Here is a 12,068-nt window from a genome sequence, read left to right as displayed (position 1 = left end):
GATCATTGTTTTGCATTCTTTTTCTCTAACATTGACATTTAATGGGCTAGTATGGTCTGAATCCAAAATAAAGCTGTAGTAGCAGTTCCTTTTCTTTAGTTCAAATTTACCTTTTTACCTGAAATCAATTTAAAGTCTTCAAATGATGCTCCCAGTAATTCTGAACATCTTTGGAACACAGCTCCACAAGTGTCGTCCTGGATCCTCAAGTCCAGTGACCTGCTACCGTGGTCATATATAGCATATAATCCCATTCATAAACTTAAGTATATTATAACAATATGGATCATTTATGGGAGCAAGGTCCTTCTTCAAAGGCTTTACAAATATTAACTCATTCCTCACAATGTTTCTTTGAAGTGGCAAAGTGTTGTTATCCTTGGAACGATGTTCCAAAATGAGTGCCTGACTCAGTAATGGGCATCTGAAGTAATGGCCAGAATTTCAGAGGTGCTGAACTTTAGACCAGCTTCATGTGCACTTGGCTTGAAATCAGTATGAGCTGGTTCCATCCAGGAAGAGCACACACCAACTGCTGCAGCTTCCTGAGCCTGATGAAGGGTTTTTGAACCCAAAAGCTTGCTTAATAACTATTCTCCAACCATTTGGGTTGGTCTAATAAAAGATATCAAATTCACCCAAGGAACCTTGTCTGCCTATGAGCTGGTTAGCACTTAAAAACTGAGTCTAAATAGTATGCACCCAATTTGCAACATTGTGGATTAAGTGACTTGCCCAAGATCTTGTGCAAGGGCAAAGCAATTAACTGGACACAGGAGATCCCAGCTTTTAAAGCACTAACCAATGTGCTTCTCAGGAAATTGTTGTCTGTGCTTTCTGCTGTTTCTATGGGAGAGCATGAGGGAAAGGGAAACCTGGCTTTACGCTGGCTGCACTGAAGTTTACCTATATATCAAAAATGATCATCATAGAAAATTAGGGTTGGACAGTCCGAAGTCTGACAGAGCCAAATGCTGCAGAGCTGCTTTGAATCATAGACATAATGAGCAGAAGGAGGAACTGCCTACATTTTGTGTTGACTTTTTTCATGACCTTGAGTAGAGCAGAATAAGATCACACTTCAGTGCCTTGGAGGTTGAAGAGGCCTTGGTGAATACCCAAGAGAGCAGAAAATTCCAGTGCCAAGAGACCTGTGGCATCAGCCAGCTTGTTAGACAAAGGAGGTAGAAATTAAAATCAATGTTTATCATGTATTCTAAAACAAAGCTGACGGATCTGGGTAGTATCAGGCACAGCTGGTGAACTCAGACTGGTCTGATGAACTCAGACTGGTGGGGTGGGCGGAGCGGCACACAGAAGCGGGGGCGGGGGCTGCAGCCGGCCAGGAGCAGGGGGTGTTTACAGTCTTCCTGCTCCCAGCCGGAGTGCCCGGCTGGTTGCAAACCCCCCTGCTCCCACGTGATGCTCTACCTGCCCCACCAGTCTGAGCTCATCAGCAGTGCCTGGGTAGTATCCATTTGAAAGTTCTTTCATAGCCTGAAAATACATTGTTGTATATAGTATACTCTAATGTGTACTTAAATGTTTCTGTAACTTTTATTACACGTGGCTTTTATTGAAGCTAATATTTTAAGTGTCACTTTCAAATTGGGTCCTGGAATTTTGTAATAACTGGGTTCTCACGGGTTTTTTGTTATTGTTTAAAAATAATAAAAAGCTCTTCCACAGGAACTGTTCATTGAGTATGTTTCAAAAAGTGATGGCTCTTCAAAGCAAGACTGGGCAAGTAAAAGATATTCCAGTTACTACCAGCCTGATTTTCAGGGGGTTGAAGGTCCTTATGGGATCAGAGCTATAGTTTTAGGCTATTTTTACTCAAGAACTTCTTGTGTGTGGCTTTCACAAACATGAACTAATAAGCACATCCAGGTGTTGGAAAGTGGAAGTGATGCAAGTTGCAGGAGAGGCAGGGCATGTCTACATGTGCATTTTAATGTGTAATAAAACACCGCGTAAAAAATGTGCAAATACTCTAATGGGCAGAAAGTAGGCTACTGCACATTAAACATCACTTAAAAAGCATGCACTTGCAGAAATGCACATTAGGGAAGCCAAATGTGCATTCATTTAGTACCTCACATTGGAGAAAGTAGATCAGACTACTGTGCAGTAAAACATCTCATGCAGACACACCCAGGGGGACATTTTCTGATAGAGCACTAGCACTCTTCTCAAGAAGGAAAAATAAGCTCACCCATATCAAGAGTCAGGAGGTGTATCACCAATTTACATGTAGGTGGGTGCTGGGTCTGGGTGATTTCATCCCTGCTTCAGTGGTCCAGTTATTTTCATTTACAGACATTTTTGCTTGCATGCTCTGAAAGAAGTGAACCATTGGCCAACAGCACCACCTGCTGGTTAGTCTGAGGAATAAGCAGCAGCACTTCACATTCACAGAAACAAGGGCAAATGAGACTAGGCAGGCCTGTCCCTACTTCAGATGGTGCCTGGTCTAGGATCATTCTCCTAGCTCAGGGATCACATTTTTTCAGAAGGGAGATGGAATAACACTGCTCCAGTCTGAGGTGGGGCGGCACTAGGATGCCGCTGCCTCTGCTGCCTCTCCCTGCTGCATGGCACAGGCAAAGCACTCCTACCCCCCAACAGTGGCATGCTGTCAAAGCCATGAATGCAGGGACTAGATCCAGCCCCCAGACCATAGGTTGATACGCTTTCTTTTTATCCTAGCTAATTTCTTTGGCCAAGCCATTCCTCCTTCTCAGTACTCCTCCTGCTGTTTGTCTTTATCCTCAAGGTCCATTACATCATTCCCTCATCCTATATCACGTCTTATCCAGAACGGAGACCCTGACTCCTTCCTCCAGTGACTTACAAGCACCCGCCTTTCCTGTGACATCTACAAAAGCATAGCAAGGGCTTGGCTGTTGTTTTAATGCCATGAGCCCTTCCTATCCTGTTGATAGCCCTGTTCCATTGTGCTCCCCATTTCCAATGGTACTGAAGTCTGAGACACAGATGCACCTTGTTCTGCTTCTTATGTAGTGCCAGATACCATAGGTTTCCTGGCCTATAATGGGAGCTCCTGCATATTGTAGGAATGCAAATAATAATTTAAAGCTTATCTCTTGGGATTCTTCATCAACCTACTGAAACTGTTCTGATGCCCAGTAACAGATCCAGGAATAGGATGAAGGGGGAGCATGCAGCCCCTTAACTTTTTTGATTTTTGTTATTTATATATTTTGGAAAATTTTTCATCTTCTTGGTCAAATTAGCCAGATCAGTTCTGAATCCTTTGAATCATTGAAAAATCATATGTGGCCCTGCTACTGGCAAGTATCCTCCACACTAGACTTTTCAGACTGGGTCTTTAGATACTTTCAAATCCATTGGCAGGCATCCTACATGCAGGCCCAAGTCCGGAGGCTTCAGGTTCGGATGTCCCTGAGTTTTGCTTGCCCTCAGCCAACGGCCACAGGAGCAAGCTAAGGAGGAGACCCCATTGTCATAAAGTCAGAGTGTAGCCCCCTCACCTGGACACTTTGACTCTGCTGCGCACGTAGAGGAGCTCTGAAATCACTGCCCAGTCAACAGGGGCTCCTGCTGGAGCTCCATGTGAACAGTGAGCTCTGAGCTCACCAGCTGATTGGGGTGAGGTCTGGCCAGAGTCCCTGCTTTCCTATGGTCCCAGAGCCCAGAGGGTGAAGGCTGCTATTGTTTTCCCTTCTCTTTCCTCTCTGTTGAATTCAACAGCAGGGGAAAGGAGGGGATGAGCAGCAGCAACACATCTCTCTTTCACCCAGACCCACACCAAGGGATTACTTAGCAGAGCTAAAGTGAGGGTCCAGTCTCACTGCCAAGCCCCCTCTAGATCCACCCCTGTTTACACCCATCTCTGAACACCATCACCACCTACTTTGAGTAAAAAGTTGAATGCTGATCAGAGGGACATTATTGCTGTTTTCAACCAAGGGTCTCCTCTGTCTGGTGCTTAGCCCCATTCCATAGCTACATAAACCAGGGAGGGCAGGGAATGTGGATGGCTGGATTGACTGAATCAGAGGACCAGTGCCACACTCCTCCACTCGTGGGGGAGGCAGGAAGTAAGGTCAAGGTTTTTCGAAGGCAAAGACAGTGAGAAAGCATGTCAATGTAGACAGATCTAAATCTTCCAGTTCTGGACACATCATCCTCAAACTTCTGGAGACTTACTGTGCAGCCTGAACACATCTAAAATTCAGAGAAATTCACAGGAAGGTTAGGAAGGATAAAGAAAAGAGTGCACCTTCTGCTCCCATTGGAGCCTATGGAACCTTTACACAGAAGGTTTTGCTTTCTGTAGACATAGCAATTTTCCCAGCTGCCTCAAATAAGCTGCTTTCCACCATAAGGGCAGACCATTTTGATTAGCTTTGTACACTGGCTTTGCCATTCATGTAGGGGACTACTTGTCACTGTGCATAAGGGAAAAACAACAGACTTGGGGGCTACACCTTCTTCTCTTTCCTGACAAGCCATAAAGCTCATCCTATGTTCCTGGAGTTATGCTGAGCTACTTCTACCTCACAGCCTCTCCTCTCCAAGGAACAAACAAGGCTCTTGGTAAAACCTGTGCATGTCTATCAGCTTGCAGCATTGGAGGGAGGTGAGAAATGAGAGAGGGGTTCTCTTTGAAAGAAAAGAACTTATAATTGAAAGTTTAAGATTTGTCTTTAAAGATCAGATAATGGAACTTCCTCACATTTCGTGTTATATGGATAAAGAGCTTTATAATGCAGTGTCATACCAATGACATTAGAGTGGGCAGATCTTTATAGTTTAAAATTAATTGTGCTACTGCATGATCAATGGACAGTGCTGGTACTTATTGGAATGCCTGTCTGCTATAAAACACAGTTGAGAGATCTAAAATGCTAAAAGAAAACCATAAGCAAATATAAATGCAGTTTATTAATTTACTTTTATCTTTTACATTTAAAACTTCAAAGAAACAGAACACTTGCATATTTAAATTGTATAATACAAATTCAATACAAAGTAAAATACATATACAATTGCTATACTACAGAGTGGGCATGCCTACACAAGATGCTTTAAAGTGAAGTAGGATAGTTTACTGCACAGTAAGCATCTGCATCTACATACGTGTCTACAAGCAAATGCAAGTAACAACTTTACTCGCAAGTAGTTACTGTGCAGTAGTTTTTGTGTAGGTGCCTGAACAGGAGCATTGTTTCAAAGTTGTTAGGGGTTGGAAGGGACCTTACAGATCATCAGGTCTAGTCCTCCTGCATGTGGGCAGGAAAGACTGTTGGGTTCAAATGATCCCAGCAAGATGGGCATCAAGATGTTTTTTGAAGATCACCAGGGTGGATGACTGTACCACTTCTGGGGGGAGCCTGTGCCAAACCCTCAGCACTCGGCTTGTAAAGATTTTTTTCTTTATGTCTAGCCTGAAGTGATCTTCAATCAGCTTGTGCCCGTTATTTCTTATCCTCCCCTTGGGGGCCTTGGTGAATAGATACTCCCCCAAACCCTGATGTATGCCCCAATATACTTATAGGCTGCAACTAAGTCCCCCGAGTCCTCTTTTCTCCAGGCTGAACAATTCCGAGTCCCTCAGCCTCTCTTCATATGGCTTGGTCTCCAGGCCTCTAATCATGTGTATGGCCTTCCTCTGGAGTCTCTCGAGCTTCTCCACATCATTCCTGAAGTGCAGCGCCAGAACTGGATGAAGTACTCCAGTTGCGGTCTCACCAAGGCTGAGTAAAGTAGGAAGATTACATCCTTTGCCTTGCTCAAGATGCCTCAGTGGATGCATGCCGGTGTTTGGTTAGCTCAGCCAGCTACAATATCGCATTGGTGGCTCACGTTCATTTTGTTGTCACTCATGACACCCAGGTCTCATTCAGTTGTGGTGCTGACAAGCAGAGCACTGCCAAGTCTGTAATTGTGTTGTGGGTTATTTCTCCCCAGATGGAGCATTTTACATTTCTGTGTATTAAATAACATCAGGTTGAGGTTTGCCCACTTCACAAGCCTGTCCAGGTCAGCCTGTATTGCCAGCCTGTCTTTGAGCATGACAACACTCCCCAGTAAGCTTGGTGTTGTCAGTGAACTTTGCTAGATTGCTTGTAATGCCCGAATCCAAATTGTGTATGAACATGTTGAAGAGCACTAGTCCAAGTACTAACTTCTGAGGAATGCCACTGGTTGCCCTCCGCCATGATGATTCAGTTCTGTTGATCAGTACCCTTTGGGTCCTACCACAGAGCCACTTATATAGCCACCGGACTGTGAAGTGATCAAGGCTGCATTTTTCAATTTGACCACGAGGACATAGTGGGAGACCAGGTCAAAGGTCTTTTTGAAGCCCAAGTATATGACATCACCTCATTTCCTCTATCCGGATGGTGAGTAACCTGATTGTAGAAGGAAATGAGGTTGGTCTGGCATGACCTGCCCATGATGAAGCCATGTTGGCTATCCTTCAGAATACTGCCTTCAGTTAGCCTGTGTGTGATGGTTTATTTGATGATTTTCTCCAGGATTTCACCTGGGATTGAGGTCAAACTGGTTAGCCTGTAATTTCCTGGGTCCTCCCTTCTCCTTTTCTTAAAGATAGGTACCACATTGGCTTTTTTTTCCAGTCTTCTGGGGCTTCTCCCAAGCGCCACAAGTCTTCAAATAATTTCACCATTGGATGCGCGATGACGGCTAGTTCTTTTAGCACTCTTTTAGCATGCCAGTTCTTTTCGCAAATCTATTAGTGGTCAGCTAGCCACCAGGGTGGTGGGAGATTGTTCCCAGCCTCCAGGAACTGCCTGCTGCCAGGGTGGGCTCTGCCACCAGAGCTAGGGGGGAGGGATTATCCTTATCTTTCAGCCCCCATTTCACCATTGCGATCATGGAGCAGGGGGCCAGAAAATCCTTATCTCTCAGTGCCAGCTCAGTGGTTGCAGGGCCAGCACTAGGAGATCCTTATTTCCCAACATCAGCTCCATGACAGTGGGGCCAGTGCTGTGAGATCCTTATCTCCCAGCACCAGCTCTGCAGTCATTCATAGATTCATAGACATTAGGGCTGGAAGGGACCTCAGAAGATCATCAAGTCCAGCCCCCTGCCCCAGCAGGGCTGGATAAGCATCTCCCAGCACCAGCTGCAGTCATGGAGCTGGTGCTGGGAGCTCCCTGCTGACGGGGGCTGTGGAGCCTGTTCTTCCCTCAGCTCTATGATCATGAAGTTGGGTGAGGAACCGGCTGGGAAGCTTGTTCCCCACCCATCCCCGTGCTCACACAGCTAAGTAAGGAACAGGCTCTCCAGCCTGTTCCCCACCCAGCTCTGCATGCATGGAACTGAGCGGGGAACAAGCTCCCCAAGCTGTTCTCCACTCAGCTCTGTGCTTGCAGAGCTGAGTGGGGAACAAGCTCTCCAGCTCCCACCTTGCGATTGTGGAGTGGGGGCTGAGACCTGTCCCAGTTAGAGGCAGGTCCCAGCCCCATGCCCTGATACGATGATCGAGGCAAGGAGCTTGGAAAGAGCTGCAGGGGTGGGGCAGGTCCCAGCTTCCTGCCCCAATCCATCAGTAGGGCAGCTCTTTGCAAGTCCCCTGTCCTTATCAGGAAGCTGGGGCTGGGAGCTCCCTGCTGTTGAGGCAGGGAGACATTGTCCCTGCTCCCGTAGCAAGCAACCCCCTGGGGGCAGGGAGCAGTGTCCCAGCCCGGGCAAGAAGACAGCTTTTTCCTGGCCCAGTGCTCTCTGCCAGCACTGGGCTAGCTCCCCCCTGGTGGCAGCAGGGGCCCATAGCAGAACCACAGGAAGTGGGAGCAGTTTGCTACTAGGAGCAGCAAATCTGCTCCTATATCTCTGCATGTGTAGATGTCTGCCTGGGAGCATTTACTTGCAAATAGCTTACTTGTAATTAAACTGATGTTGGATCAAATGCATGTGTAGATGCATTTGGTGCTTCTTTATACAGTGTTTAACTGTTTATAAATTTGCTTCATAATCAGTTACCAGATCTTTCAATTCAGAATACAGACAAAAATCTGTCTTGCTTTATGCCTTAAGCAGGTTCCTATAACTCTACAGTTACTCAAAGTAAGAAAGAGCATAATTTGATCTTCTATAACAGAACTTACTGTTCCACTAGAAAAAGCCACAATTAGCATTTGGCATGATTTGAACATTTAAGAAAAGACAGCAAGCTTAAGTATGATCATGTGTCTGCCCATTTGCAGGTGCATGTCTGTAAACTCTAGAAGAAAAAGCATGATTCATAGGAAATTCAGTGCTGATTTGTAACCATTTTCCAATCCAGTAAATTCATATAAAACATAAAAGTTCTCTTTTCCTTTATAATTCTCTGCAAATCAATCCATCCAAATATTGGAGTGTCTTGCACTCTGAAGCCAAAATCGTCTTATGAGAAGTTGCTTAGCTTCAAAGGATTGGCACATACTATAGACCAGTCTTTTTTTTTTCAGCCTTTTATCACTAGCTGACCCTGCACATATTCAGAAAGATTTTCTTGTACAGATACTCTACTAGTTTGCTATAGTTCTTCGGAGCCACAAACTCAAAAAATAGAATCTGGAAGTCAGAGAGAAACATTTGGGACCATTGTCTTTCTATGAATGATTGCACAGATGCCATATTCTTTAACATCCGTTTTCATGGCAGTAAAAATCTATTTTGTATCATAAACAGTGTTAAAAGCTTTTAAATTACAGTTAATCTTCCAATCCTGGAACAAAACCCCTGAACGGTAGTTTTTTGCAGGATCAAGGACTAGAGCAGCTGCTATTAATACTGGCTTGATATGAAAAGTTGAAAGTATAGTACCAGGTGATTATAAAGAGAGTATAAAAAGAAAAGAAAACTCTTAATTTTCAAAATTTAAAGACAAAAATTCTTCAATCCACAGAGTAAAAAAACCCTTAGCAAAAATTGATCTGAACAACAATGTGCCCAGCAATATTTGCTATTCAGCAGGGATAGGTTGACATCTGACTTGGGAACTCTTTGCAGCAGTATCTTTAAGCATCATTAATAAAAGTATCTTTCAAATTGGTTTTCTTAGCTAGAGAAGCAACTGCTGGTGGCTTTATACTTTACCTGTATGGCTACATAGCCAAGTAGTTGCAGATGTCTCTGTTTAATAGCTTCTCTTCCTAGAAGATTATGGCTGTTGATGCAAAACCGCTTTTCATCATTAATACAAAGAGCTAAACCAATTTTCCACCAGCTGCTACACATGCTCTGTAGGCCCCCAGGGAAAGGAGAAGGGGATGTGACCTTCCTCCACTTTCTCCCATTTTGAGCACATGATCCTCCAGGAGGGGGCAGGAAAGGGCATTATAAAAATCTGATTTTTTTCAAATCTCCCTTAGGCAAAATATAAACCCCAGATAGTAAAAATTAAGGCTCTGGTCTAGCAACAGTTAAGCAGATAGCTCTACTTAACTGAATAGGTGTTAACCTTAAGCATGTACGCAGGGTGGCAACATCAGGTTTAATGTTATATTTTTAAATATCTGAAGTACCCGTTCTTCACCCAGGGTGTTATTTTACAATTGCCGTGTTTGTTTATTTTCAAAGAGCTTAGTACAACATATGTAGGTCAAAAATATTGTTTATTTTTAAAGAACATAGTACAACCTGTTTAGCATTTAATATTTAACGTGGAGTGAAAAAAAAGGCAAGAGTCAATATAATAATGACAATTGAGTTGAGAAAAAAAAAGGCAAGCACCAGTATAATAATGACAACTGAACTGAATTCACTGCATCCAAAATGGAGTGGCACCAGTTTGTTACTTGAGAAGCGAAAGAATCCTGGTCAATGTAAGCCCCAAAAAGGGTCAAGTGAAAATAACCCTCATATAATTTTCCTTGGATGGTATTCAGTGATTTTGGAAGGTTTAGAGTAGATAGGACCAGCCATTCTCAAGTTATCAGTGAACAGACAGACAGACACTTCATTTTATATAGAGAGATAAAAGCTTCTAGTGTCACAAAGCCTTTCTCACTTCAAAGCAAAGAAGATACTGTGGTAAATGTTTAGACATTAAGTCCATTAATTAAATTACTGTGGGCTGGTGTATAAACAGGGCCGCATTTTAAAAAGTAAAACAGTGTACACTTCAGATCCTAATCCCAGATTAAGGTACCCAAGGGTGGAATCTCCAAAAGCCCCTCCTTGATTTAAAAGCACCAATACCATGGAGGTCCAACCACCAAATCCTGATGGAGGCATATAACCTGGTCAAAGCATTTCTGCTTTCTTGACTCATGGAAGTGCAGTTACAAACACACTACTGGCTTTGCTTACCGACTTTGCAGCTGAAGCTGTAGCATTTCAACAAGACATGCTAATGAAGCCCTGGTCTGGTTGACTGATTTCACCCCAGAGGACCAGGAAATCTCTGTGGGCTTGCCTATGGGGGTTAGGAAGGGGAGGGCAGGAAGAGGAGTGGAAATAGGAAGGAAAATAAAAAAGAATCGATGACATGTGAAGAAAAATAATTGTTTAAAAAAAACAGCCCCCATGGGTGCATCCAGACGAGCACACTCGTGCATCTTGCAGCATCTCAAAGCCCTTTGAGATGCCACAAGAGGCACGTGAGGGAATGAGAAAAAGTTCCCTGCGCTGCAGATTTGCAGCACAGGGGCAAAATTAGACCCCTGGATATCCAGGGGTCAAAAAAAAGCCAGGGCAGAAAAAAGCAGGGCAGGGCACGTGCCCTGAGGCAACTGGAGGCTGGGTCCTCCACAGAGACGCTCTGGCAGCACCCAGAGCATCTCTATGGTTGGCCTTCACCCTGGTGCTGAAGCATGCTGCCTGCTTGTGCAAGGCAGGCAGCGAGCAAGCTGCAGGGAGCTGGACCCGGGCTCCAGTGCCAGTAGGTAGGGAGTGGGGCAGAGGGTGGGGAGGGGACCATGAGGGGGACCCCAGCCGGCCCTGCCCGCTCCCCCAGACACCCCAATGCCTGCCCTGCCCAGCCCCAGCATCCCGGCAAGTAAAAACAAACAAACAAAGAAACTCACTGGCAGCAGCAGCTGCCATCAGGGTCACTGGGCCCCACTGCCCCCCGCTGCCCCATGCCGCATGGGGGGGATCTGCCAGGAGGCCCCACAGCCCCTGATCCTGCTGGTGAGTAGAGGCTTTTTTTTTTAAGTGCCAGTGGCTGGGGTGGGGGGCCAGCCATCAGGGACTGGGGGAGCAGGCAGAGGATGGGGCTGGGTGGAGCAGCCATCGGGGGGCTTCAGGAGCTGGCAGGGGATGGGGCCACGTGGGGCAGCAATCCAGGGGGCTGGGGAAGCAAGCAGGGCTGGGGCACGTGGGCCCTGCAGTGGGGGTAGACCCTGTGGGGGCCGTTTTACCCCTGTTGTGGGAGCTGTAACCTGTGTTGAGGGGCTGTAACCCCTGTGAAGGGCTGTAAACCCTGTGCGAGGCTTTGGCTTCTGTTGGGGTGCTCTAGCCCCTGTTGGGGGGTTGTAACCCCTGTGGCAGGGGGCTGTGGCCCCTGTGGGGGGCAGCAAAACTTATAGGTATTTAGAATTCACTTTATTATGATGATAGAGACACTGGTAGGCTTCCAAATTGCTTTAACACTGTAGACATATCAATAAAACGTTGCCCACCTGATCTCTGTCTCACTTTCTCTCTCTCTCTATATATAGTGGTCTTTTGTTTTACTTGTGGAGGAACATGGATTTTGGGGTATTTTACAGACTGACTTTGGGATTTTTTTTTATCAGGGATTTTTCAGTTTTCCAATAGGGAACACTAGAATTCCTGCTAGGGAGGCCAGTGGCAGGACCCTGCCTGCTCAGAGCTGGCACCTTGGACCCAGCTGGAGGTGGCTGACCTCCTGGCCAATTGGGGTCAGGAAAACATGTTTTAACAGTTCAAAGCAGGCCACCGCACTGGGAACATCTTTTGGGCAATAGCTGCCTAGATGGCTGGGAAGAGGGCACACATGGCAGTAGTGCTGCACAAAGGCCATTTTTGCAGCCATAGTCCACTGGCAGCTCACCTAGAGGGGCAGATGCCTCTACTGGCTGGGGACGCCCCCCCCCGGG

Source organism: Alligator sinensis, unplaced genomic scaffold, assembly GCF_000455745.1.
Source record: "Alligator sinensis unplaced genomic scaffold, ASM45574v1 scaffold126_1, whole genome shotgun sequence".
Lineage (NCBI taxonomy): Eukaryota > Metazoa > Chordata > Crocodylia > Alligatoridae > Alligator > Alligator sinensis.
The sequence above is the reverse complement of the archived record's forward strand: the minus strand, read 5'-3'. Positions refer to the sequence as shown.